Source organism: Hyperoodon ampullatus (genome assembly GCF_949752795.1).
Source record: "Hyperoodon ampullatus genome assembly, chromosome: 2".
Taxonomy (NCBI): domain Eukaryota; kingdom Metazoa; phylum Chordata; class Mammalia; order Artiodactyla; family Ziphiidae; genus Hyperoodon; species Hyperoodon ampullatus.
This window is the reverse complement of record NC_136915.1, coordinates 31,830,696-31,842,756: the sequence shown is the minus strand read 5'-3', so window position 1 is coordinate 31,842,756 and position 12,061 is coordinate 31,830,696. Positions and strand designations below refer to the sequence as shown.

The 12,061-nt window shown below is 49.2% G+C and overlaps 1 long non-coding RNA gene across 1 annotated transcript; it reads left to right on the top strand.

Moving 5' to 3' along the window:
• The first annotated feature begins 1,769 nt into the window (after positions 1–1,769).
• On the top strand, positions 1,770–11,500 carry LOC307048587. The gene is made up of 3 exons (XR_013810714.1): positions 1,770–1,856; positions 2,372–2,499; positions 11,198–11,500. It is a non-coding gene; the product is annotated as an uncharacterized lncRNA (long non-coding RNA).
• The last annotated feature ends 561 nt before the right edge of the window (positions 11,501–12,061 follow it).

The window sequence follows — 12,061 nt, the reverse complement described above, 5'->3', positions numbered from 1 at the left end:
AGAAAGACCACATTGGCCTTGAATTCACTTGCAGCCATGGTGCATGGAGATAAAAGATGGAGAATGCCAGGGAACAGGCAGCCCTGGCCTCTGGCTGGCGCATGAGGACACACTGCTGACTCACAGGCTGGGTCAGGAATCAGCACACGGGTGCTTCCTCCTGGGCTGGCTGCCCTTAGTAGGAAGCCCAGGGGGCAGGTTTCCTCCTGAGTGTCCCCACTGCCTCACTAATGAAATAATGCTGAAGTCCCCTGTCCAGAGCTACAGGAGCATGGTAACCTTTGATTGCTCGAGTTGGTGGACAGCCACTCCTCTGCTTTGGGACTCTCCAAAATGACAAGCAGTTCATTCATTCAACAAAAATTTATTGAGCACCATTCCAGGTGGTGGAAACAAAGATAAAAATCCCTGCTCTCAAGGAGCTTACATTCTCTTGGGGAGAGACAAGCAACATAGGAAATAAGTAAAAAGTATGGTATGGTATACTGAAGGGTGATAAGTGCCATAGACAAAAATAAATCAGAAAGAAGGGCAGGGTATTCCTCACAGAGAAGTGGACATTTGGGTAAAGACCTGAAGGGCACAACAGAGGGAGCCATGAGGATATTTAGGGGAAGAACATTCCAGCAGCTGACACAGCACATGCAAAGGTCCTGAGGCAGGACTGTAGCTGACATGTTTGGGGAACAGCCAGGAGAGGAGTGTGGTTAGAAGGAGGTAAGATGGGGGAGAATAGCAGAGACAGTGACAGGTGGAGAGGTTGATCCTGTGGGACCTTGAGGCTGCTGTGATGACCTTGGCTTTTACTCCAGGTGAGATGGAAGCCACTGGAGGTTTTGAGCAGACAAGTGATGTAACGTGACTTAATTGTTAATAGGATCACGGTGGCTGCAGTGTAGAGAATAGACCACTGGGGAGTTGGGGGCAGAGGATGGTGCTCAGCCCACTGCCATTGCAGTGGAGGTGAAGGGAAGTGATTGGATTCTGGGTATATTCTGAAGGCGGAATGATACACCAAGCTTTGCCCTTGGTCCTGTGTACCATCCTCTCTCATCCTCACAACTGCCCTATGGAGTAGGTCTTTTATCCCCATTGTACAGATAAGAAAACTGAGGTTCAGAAAGGTCACACAGCCAGTGAATGAGAGATTTCAACTCAGGCTTATTCAACCTGAACCCAAGATCTTCACACCCCACTTCAGTGCCTGCCTGGTCAGGATTCCATCAAGGAGAAACATCTAGCCAGGACCCCAAGAGATGGGATCATAATCAAGACACTTGAGAACTTCATGCTAATTTGGAATTGTCCATAAAATGTCATCTTAACATGCTTTCTCTTTAGATTAGACTTACTGGTGTTAAGCGTTTTTATTTTCATTTATAAAGTTTCCAATTTTTAATCAATCATTTTATTGTAAACTCCATCCAAAATCATCAGTGAAGGGAGAAGACCGTAAAAAGAGGGAAGGCATTTGGTAATTACACGGTATGAGCTGGAACACCTTGTTTCTTATCAGAATCATCCATCACCACTTATGCTTCAAGCACTGCTGTGGGTCAGGGCACCTGAGGCAGACAGGGATGACTCTGACCCAGTCCCTGCGGGACAGAATAGAAGAAACATCTACAGCCAGCACGTGAGAGGAACTATATCAGGGTGAGGCTGCCTGGGAATGACCCAAGTAACTGAACAGGGAGGGCCAGCCAGGGCAGGCTGGAATCTGAACACAGACAGGAGGAAGAGCAGCCCCAAGCTCAATCCCAGAAAAGGTCCAGCGGTGGCAGAAGGGATCGTCGTCACACAGTTGAGCTGGGGCAGAGGTGCTCCGAAGTCCGAGCCAGCAGGTCTTCCAGCAGGTAGTGGGGCCACCCTTTACGAGCACTTTAGGAAGGCTGGGAGGTGACCCTTCCAAATGGAAGGAGAAAAGGCATGGGTTCTCACTCGGAGCTACTGTTGGGGCAATTATTAAAATGCAGTGAGGGTGCAACGACTTTAATCTAAAGAGCCCCAGGAGCGTGTATGGCTCTGGGGCTGAGTCCTCATGGGGGATGGGAATGGGGAGCCCCTGTCTAGAGGCTAAAGTGGGGCTTCTAAGGCTCATCTGTCACCTCCTGAGCAGCCCAAGTCCGGGTCTCTTCAAGTGAGTTGCAAAAAGGGAAGGAAAGAGGGAAGGAAAGGGCGAGAGAAAAGGGGAGAAAGGAAGGGGAATGGGAAGGAAGGATAGATAAGGAAAAGGAGATGAGATAAGGAAAAGGAGAAGGGAGAAATAAACAAGTGCCAAAGGGCAGGTGGGTCCTTCTCCAGAAGTACCAAGCCTTGATCTAGTCGGGGTGGCACCCTGGGAAACAGAAAATCTTCCCTTCAAACACAGCAAAGGCACACAAATGTCCAGGAGGCTCCAGCCACAAGACAAAGACCAAAGTGATGACCTGGAGCTGCTGAAACCACACAGAAGGTTCCACCCTGCTCACCCTGATACAGCTGTGCCTGCATCCTCAGGTAAATACCAACACCCTCACAGGTAGATATGCACACCCAGAAATGCACCAACAATATGGGCACAGCCATAGAGACACTCACTGACACATGTACATGGGCAGATTTACAGATGTGTACAACATACACAGAGGCACAGGGCACTGGGCAGAACACACATGCTGTAACCGGGACACTTGGGTGGATGCCAACAGAAAGGTGCGGACCCACGTCCACATTTACTGGCAGAGGTGGCCAGACATGCACCAATATGGACACACCTGTGATACTGATATTGAAAATTATATACATATGGACATTCACAGATACAGGCAGAAATGTACAGACACACATATTCAAATACCGACAGATGCGTTTATACAAGAAGTTCACTTATACACACGTGCAGGCAGACGTCCACTGTTACACACTGACACCCAGACACATGTTGACACATAGATGTGCACACATGTACTTAATTAACTCTTGTACTGACAGGTGATGCATATACACACACATAAGGACACATACTCCCAGACGCATCCTCAGACACACGTACGTGCACAAAGGCACACTCAAACACTAGCCAACATGCTCAGGCACTGCCAGCAGCCAGGCAGACACACACAGGCACGGCCGGGCTCTAAGCTCGGGGGTGTCCTCAAGTCAGGTCCTCTCCTGCCCCACTCCTGCCAGCTGCCCAGCTTTGGCTAGCTCCTGGGACTCAGGCTCTCCCACCATCCCTTCATCTGCCCACTGGCCCCAGCCCAGGCCGCAGGCTCCAGGATGGCAATTGCCCCATTCTCCCAGGTGCCGACTCAACCAAATTTCACACCCCAAAGTGGAGCCAGGCCAGCGGGGCGTGTTACAGCCCGCTAGGGGCATCAGCGTGGGAGTGGCAGGAGGGAGCCAGGATCCTGCAGTGGCAGAGAAAGGAAAAGCTCCAGCCATGCAGGTCTGTCTGGCAAGGCTGCCAGTCTCCTCTTCTCCAAGTCATCCACCCTCTGCAGGCCTCAGGCTCCTCACCTCTGAAATGGGACAATATACCTGTCCCTCTGACACGTCCATTAAATGGACACATCACCCCCCAGATGACCAAGAGATTTTGCCTAACTTTCTTTTGTTTCATCTTTACAACAACCCTAAGACATAGGTGTTCTTTTCCCTGTTTTATACGAGGAAGCTGAGCTCCGAAAGGGTAAGTCACTCAAGGGAGCAGACAGCACTGGAACCTAGGTTCCTGCTCCAAATTCACTTCTTTCATGGTCAGTAAATATGCAGCACATGAGCTGCCAGCATACAATGACTTGCCAGCGTATAAGGACTTGCCCACAGCAGGCATCACTAATTGATCATAGTCTCCCTCTTGGTGACTCCAGACGTGGACTCAGAATCCTTCTTAACACACCACTCCAGGCAGTCATTCGTAACTGGCCAGAGTTGGCACACACGATGAAACCTACTGCCATCATCACTATACCTAATTCTTCTAATTCAGAGGGTAGATATAAGGTGAAAGGAAATCAAGGGCAGAAAGTTCTTTGGAGGAGCACAAGTGACGTGCCTATCAGAGAAATCTTAGTATAGTTTCCAAAGGCTGTTTACATCCGAATTCTTCCAAGTCTCACCACTCTGGGGTGGAGGACTGGAGACAAGATGGTCACTATCATTGCTCCATTTCACAGAGGAAGAGACTGAGGCTTGGGCAAGTGAGTCCAGGGGCACACAGCTACGAGTCAGAGGTGGGTCTGGCATTCAAGCATCTTCTCCTGTTTCAGTTCTCTTTGAACATCTACAGCCCCGGCCACACGGGCCTTGCCAGAGTGTGAGGGCCTGGGCTGGGAGGGCAGCAGGAGGGCCCAGTCTCCCCCCAGCAGAAAGGAATCGACCCTACAACTAATTGGTTCAGAGTGCTTCTTTTGACCCTAATTAGCTATTTGTCATGTCTCCATTTGCATACCAGAAAAGATGCAAATTTGCATATTTGTAAATGAGGCCGGGCCTGGATGTAGGTCTGGAAGAGCTTGGCAGTTGCTGGCAGGCAGGGAGGCATCTGGCTCTTGCCACCGAAGCATGGGCCGCCGAACAAGGAGATTTGGAAGACAGCTCCTTGGCTCGGGGCTCCAAGGTGCTCTCAAAGGGGGGTCAGACAGGACGGCCCACCTCGCTCCCTCCCCCAGGGCTGAGTGGTGGGCAGGGAGAATGGGTGAGCCTAATGCTGCTATTTTGACTAGATGAAACAAGGAGGGGGGAATATAAAGTAATTTCAGGACGCTCTGTGCTGGGAAGCCTTCTGTTCCCGTCCTTGGATAGAATCTGTAACACTTGCAAAGCGGGGGAAAAGAGGGGGACGTCCCCCTCTACCTCGCTGGAGAGGAAAAGGTTTGGGGGGGCGGGGCGGGGGAACTGTCCGCTAACACACACACACACTCTCTCCCCCAGGCTCTCAGAAGCGCACATACACACTCACGCACACCTACAATTCACTTACACATACACACGTACACACTCACACACACAAGCCTCGGCCCCCCAGGAGTACCCTCATCCACAACCCTCCCAGACCCACAGAGATACACACACAACTCTAACTGGAGAGGCACATTCACACATGTAGACATTCCCAGACTTCCCGCCACACACACATTCACGCCCTTACACATACAGACACACACTCAACCACTCGATCATAGATGTAGGCATACAGACTCACTTAAGCTGTGCGTAAATATTTACATACACACACACACACAAGCCATACACGAGCACATCCTTGCTGAGACCAAATTCTCTGTCAAATTCTGGAAATTCTGACCCCTCTGTCAGAGTTTCTGATGCTTCTTTGGGAAGAGACAAAGGAAAGCAGGTAGCCATCCTTCTCAGAAAGGGAGCAGGTGTGTCCCCGGGGAATTGGACCCTAAGTAGGCATCTGTGCCTTCTCTAGGAAAGCAGTGAAGGGCACATGCCCCACTGCCTTCTGGGCTTTGGTCTGGGGCTTGGAGCAGGGTCTGGGTGTGCCCTGACAAACAGGAGAGCACAGGAGGCAGGGGACCGGCGAGCAAAGACATACTGGTGGGGCCTGGCCCACGCACTGAGCAGAAAAACAATGCCTCAGAATGTCCATGTTCAACTTGGGGGCCAGTGTGGAATGGGGTGACACAGGCTGCTGCCCCTTCAGGTGTGCAGGCACCAAGTGCCAATCCCAAAGGGAGCTCCAGGCCCAGGAGCTTCCCAGGAGCTGGGGTCCCGGGTGCTGGGCCCTGAAGGCCCAAGGTCAGGGACCCAATGCCTCAACCACTGTTCCCATTGCCAGCACCTCCTCCCCAAAGCCTGCACCGCAAAAGGCAAGCTAAAGAGCTCCGTATTTGTAAATTAAATATAGCTGCACTCCAGCTTTCCGAAGAGCTGGGAAGGAGAGAAGGAGAAAGAAAAAGAGAGAGGGGAAGAGAAGAAAAGCTGCCGCCCTCAGGGAAGTCTGGCTGGTACAGATTGCCTGAGTCATGAATATTCATCTGGCGAATGAGGAGAGCGGGAGTTTGCATAACAGCTCCACCCACCCAACTGAAAGAAATGTCACCGCCTTTGCCAATAAAGTGCCAAAGGAAGCCGGTGGAGGCTGCCAGCCAGACGGTGCCAAACTGCTGACTTCCACTCCCAGGCGTGGAGAAAGCACATTGTTTCCGGCCCAAGGAGCCGCCACTTGGGGCTGGGGGGATGGAGCTCGCTGCTGGGAGAGAACCAGGAAGAAAAGTTTCACTTGCCACCCACAGGAAGCCTGGAGGGTAGAGCGCCTGGGCCACAGCCCTCCCCAGGACCCCTCCAAGGAGAGACTCGAACCCAACTGACCCAGGGCGTCCACTCTGGCCGACCACCCAGGGCCCAGGGCCCAATGGCAGCATCCAGGACTGCTCCCCACTGAGAGCTTGATGCTTGGGACTCCCTTAAAGAAATCTCAAGAGGTTCCTCACGAATCCTGGATGGTTATTAGAGACTGGGAGGCAAGGGGACAAACTAGATGTCGCTCTGGGGCTAGAAGTCCACAGTAACCTTGGCCCCATTTTGCAGATGGGAACACCCCAATTGCAGGTGACTTTTCCCTCCCTGGGTCACACTCACTTCTAAGGCCCCAAACTATTGTCTCTTATTCCAAGAAGTCTTCTCTGACCTTTTTCCCCAAGACGGAGGCCGTCTCTCCATCTTCGGTAGCCCCAGTCCTGAAAGCTTGCCTTGATGCCAGCCAGCCCTTTCCTGTCCATGGCTGTTTCCTCCCCAAGGCTGTGAGCGCTGAGGGCAGGGGCGGAGGCCGATCCATCCTCCTCAGTGTCCCAGCCCAGCACAAGAGTCAGAGAAGGCACTGGCACAGTTTGTTGAATGGAGTAATTTTCTGCCAGCCGTTCCCATCCCCACGCCTGTACCTGGCCCAGAGTCCTTCCTGCTGCTCTGAATCTTGTTTGTCAAGTCCCTGGGAGGTGACGCATCTGGTCCCAGCAGCTCAGTCTGGGCCCATGGGGATCAGGACGGATGATGAGCAGATGACCTCCCAACCTCAGGCCCCGCCCCACTCCCCCGCAGCATCCCATCCTCGTGGAGGCACCCACTAGGGGTTGTTACAAACCCGCCTGCCTGACCGCCAGTCTGCCGCAGCTGGCTCCCGCCAGCAATTACCAAAATGAATGGAAGAAGCGGAGCTGGAGAGAGGACGTTCTCTTACTACAGAAAAGCGATTAGGGCTGTGGGCGTCTCCAGCTGCTGCTCCTGTTATGTAAAGTTTGGGATGTGTATTTGGGACTTAATGACGATATTTATGTGTTCGCATCTTACCTTCACAGACTGTTCATTTCAAGGGTCCCAAGTATTCTCGAGCTGAATATGCGGCAATACAGGCCAGGCAACAGGCTCCAAGGGAGCGGTACCCCCTCTCCGAGGGCTCATGGGACCCCAGAAATCAATGAGAACACCCACTGGAGCCCGGCTCCCTTCTGCAGCATCCCTGATAGGTCCACACTCTGCTTGAGGCCTCTAGAGACTGGAATTCCCTTACTGCCTCTTTCATGGTTAAAACATCTGCAATGGTTGCAAACTTCTTCCTTGAACTGAGCCAAAATCAGCCTCTTTGCAATGTCCTCGCACTGGCCCAAACACTGTCCCAGGGACCACACAGGACAGGTCACTCACTCTGCCCCAAGGCAGCCGCTAGTCCTGCAGGAGATAGATTGGTGTTAAGTTAAAGATGTTTCTGTGGTTGAATACACTTGGGAAAACTCTACATCAAAGTTTCTTCGCTGCAGGATTTCTCAGAGCCTTTACTATGTTCCCATGCACTGCGCTGCGGGTGCTGCATTTCATGAACTTATTTGTTCACCGAACTCTTTTCCATGGAATAACCTCAAGAAATTAGGGTTCCAAGCACGTTTTAGGAAACAGTGCTTCTGCAGGTTAACAGGAAAAGTCTATGGCCCGAGTTTCTTCAAGCATTGCATTTCTCCTAGATTGGGCATCATGCCTGGGCCTCCCCGCATCCTTCTCATTTCCTGTAGGCGAGCTCTGCCCACGCGTCTGCATTCCTCCACTGCTCCAGACAAGCTCTGGCCACTGAGAGTCCAGGAGGGCCTTTACCTCCTGTATCCAGGTCCACGTGCTCCCACCGATGCAATCAAAACACCAGTGGAGTCAATGGCAGCTGACTCACACTGAGTGTCTTCCCTAAAAGTCCTCCCAGCAAGCCACAAAAGAAACTCAACTCCTCATTCTGCTCTCGGGCCCCACAGCTGGGACCCACAGGCAGACCCCCTCTATGCCAGGTGTTCCAGACAATGGGGTCCCTGCTACGCCTTCCCTGGACAGCCAGGTGGTGGGCCATGGTGGGCTCCCAAATGTCTGCACACCAATCAGCAACTCACACATAGTCAGGCTTTTTCACAGCATCACGCAAAGCATGAATTGGTTCTAGCATCTACTCACCTCAGCCTCACAGACAGAGCACTCCCACCATCCTGGGCTCCAGACCCGGAAGCATTCCCAGGCTGAGGCCACAGTCCACACCTGCACTGGAGGCCCTGGCTCCCCCAGACCTCCTCTCTCCAGCACCTTTCATCACCCCCTCCATGCCTTCCTTCTCATCATCCTTCAAGTATGTGTTCAAGCCAGGCATGGAAAATAGGTTCATCCCACCAGCCAAGTCCAATTGATTACTAGTGTCTCCCTGGCCTGGCTGTTGGGAGAAAGATGCTGAGGCTTCATCTGGGCTCGGCAGACTGATTCCTGATGCCGGCCAGTGCTGGGGAACTGGCAGGGTGGCACACGGGCTGGTTATTGCCATCCCTGATCAAGGCTCGTTCCTTTTCCTTCAAATCTGCTCTCCCAGGCTATCACCCTCCTTTCTCCCATCCCAAACTCTCCCCCACTCCCACACATACCATGTACAGCCTCATTCTCCCGTCAAACGGCTCTCTCCAAGGTCACCAACAAACTCCTATCTGTCAAGCCCTGTGCCCTCTCTTTGATGTCAGTGCTTCTGCAGTATTAGATATGGTTGACCTTTCTCTGGAAATTCACCCCTGCCCCCACGGAATTCCGAGGCACTCTATGCCCCTGGTAGCTCCTTGCCTTCCTGACTACTCATCCTGATTCTTCTCCCATCTCATCAACATGGCCAGGTTCCAGGGCCTGGTTTTCAGCCCTCTCCTGCTGATGCACACCCTCCCCACTCCGCCCCACCCCGAGATCTCATCCATGGCTGGCTTTGTCCTTGGGGAAGAGACTCCCCACCACTTGTTTGTGCCTCTATGATCAGTCTCCTAAGAGGCAGCCCTGCTGCCCGCTGGGCACTGCCACAAGCCAAATCTCTGAAAACCCAGCACCTCCTCTTTCCTCCAGAATCAGCTTCTGCCCTGGGCTTTCCACCCCACCTAATCCTCCCCAAAATTTTGGCTTGTGTCTTTTTTTCTTTTTTTATTTATTTTGGCTGCATTGGGTCTTTGTTGCTGCGCTTGGGCTTTCTCTAGTTGCAGCGAGCGGGGGCTACTCTTTGTTGCGGTGCGAGGGCTTCTCACTGCAGTGGCTTCTCACTGCAGTGGCTTCTCTTGTTGCTGAGCATGGGCTCTAGGCGTGCGGGCTCAGTAGTTATGGCTTGCGGGCTCTAGAGCGCAGGCTCAGTAGTTGTGGTGCACGGGCTTAGTTGCTCTGCGGCATGTGGGATCTTCCCAGACCAGGGCTCGAACCCGTGTCCCCTGCGTTGGCAGGTGGATTCTTAACCACTGCGCCACCAGGGAAGCCCTTGGCTTGTGTCTTGACTCCTTATCCACATCCATGAAATCACCACGTGCTGATTCTTCCTGTTTAATACTTATCTAATTTCCAAAACAAAAATAGCTCGATTATTTGTTCTGATTGAAAAGCATGTTATAGCCTCATTAGTTTTTAAAAAAATCAAACCAATACTTTAAAGTATGAAAAAGAAAGTGGAAAATCACTCAAAATCCTACCTCCCACATATAACTACCCCTAGCATTTTGGTGAACAGGCTTTCAGACATATCTCTGCATATATACACACAGAGATCTATGTATATAATTTTATAGACGAGGGATTGTATTATACATACTGTTCTCGCTGACACCTGCTTTTCTCTCTCAACAATAGGTCATAGACATCTTTCTATGTCGATAAATAGAGATCTGCAAAATTATTTTAATTACTTCATAGTAATCCATTGCATGTATGTATCATACTTTCTTTAGCTGGGTCTCTATTGATGGTTTAGAATGTTGTCAAGATTCTACTCTCATAAACAAAGTTATCTGCATATCTCTTTGCTCCTTTTTGCAGTTATTTCCTTCGAATAAAATCCTGCAAATGAGACTGCTGCAATAAGGGTAGGCTATTTCTAATTGTGCCACTCTGCCCTTTAGGAAGCTTACAACAATGAATCCCAACAACAGTACTCAAGCATCTGTCTGCCCACACCCTTGCCAGCCCTAGGTTTCAATGGTTGGCCAAATCAGAGGGCAAAAGACACTCATTTTTATTGGCATTGCTTAGTTTACTAGTTGGAGTAAATAAATACCTTTTTATGTTTTTTGGTCATTTGTAATTATTTTCTTTGTGAATTGCCTGTTCCTGTCCTTTGCCCATTTTTCTAATGAGATATTTATCTCTTAGTGAGTTGTAAGAGTTCTTTGTACGTTTGAGATCAGATTCAACTTTTGTCTAATATATATGCTTCCCCCCCCTTTCTTTTTTTACTTTCCTTTTAATGGTCTTTCAGGTATTTGTTTTAAATTTTCATATATCCTAATTTATCAGTCTTTTCTGATTTCTGGATATCATATCATGCTTAGAAGGACCTTCTCCACCTTAAGATGACCAAAATATTCATTCATATTTATATCTTCATGGTCTTCATAGCTTGATCTTATTGGAAGAGGAAGAAAATCAGCTTTTGTTTCATTGCTGGCCCATTATCTCAACACCATTTATAAAATAGCCCATATTTTCCCAAACCAGTTGAAATGCGATTTTAGCAGATATAAAATTCCCTTAAATACTTGTATCCATATCTGGATTCTATTGGATGTCTGTTCTGTCCCAGTGATCTGTTTGTTCTTACATAAGAATTTTCATTATTATCCTTTATAAAATATTTTAATATCTGATAGACTAAATATTCATCATTTTTCTTTTTCAGAATTTTCCTGACTACTCTCATTTTTTATTCTTCCAGATTAGCTTTATAATTATTTTTGTCAAAAAAAAAGAAAAAAGAAGAATTCTGGGGCTTCCCTGGTGGTGCAGTGGTTAAGAATCCGCCTGCCAATTCAGGGGACATGGGTTCAAGCCCTGGTCAGGGAAGATCCCACATGCCACAGAGCAACTAAGCCCGTGCGCCACAACTACTGAAGCCCACGTGCCTAGAGCCTGTGCTCCACCACAAGAGGAGCCACCACAACGAGAAGACCGCGCACCCCAAAGAAGAGTAGGTCCCACTCACCACAACTAGAGAAAGCCCACGCGCAGCAATGAAGACACAACGCAGCCATAAATAAATAAATAAATAAATTTATTTTTTTTTAAAGTCCTGTTGGGGTCTTGATTGGATTATCTTAAGTTTGTACATTCACTTAAGGAGAATTGGCATCCTTATAGTATTAAATCTTTTTACCCAAGAACTAGGTGTATGTAATATCTATTTAAGCCCCTTTTAGAGCCCTCAGAAGTTTTCTGGTTTTCTTCACGTAAACTCTGTGTGTTTCTTCTAAAGTTTATTTCCAGCTATTTTGTGTTACTGTTTTCTTCTCGACACTGTGGATGAGGCCTTTTATTTTACCCTCTAGATGGTCATTTTATAAACAGAAAAGCCATTAGTTTCTGTATATATTGTTTTGTTACAGGTCCTTTTACTAAATTCTTTATTTTTTCTAATTGCTTTCAGGAAATTGTCTTAGATTTTCCAGATCATCTTATCTGCAAACTATGACTATTTTCTCACCTCCCTCAATATTTATACTTTCATTTTCTTGTCTAATTACAATGTCTAGCACTTTAGGAAAAGTGTTTTTTAAAATATTGATAACAAAAGCTATCCTGG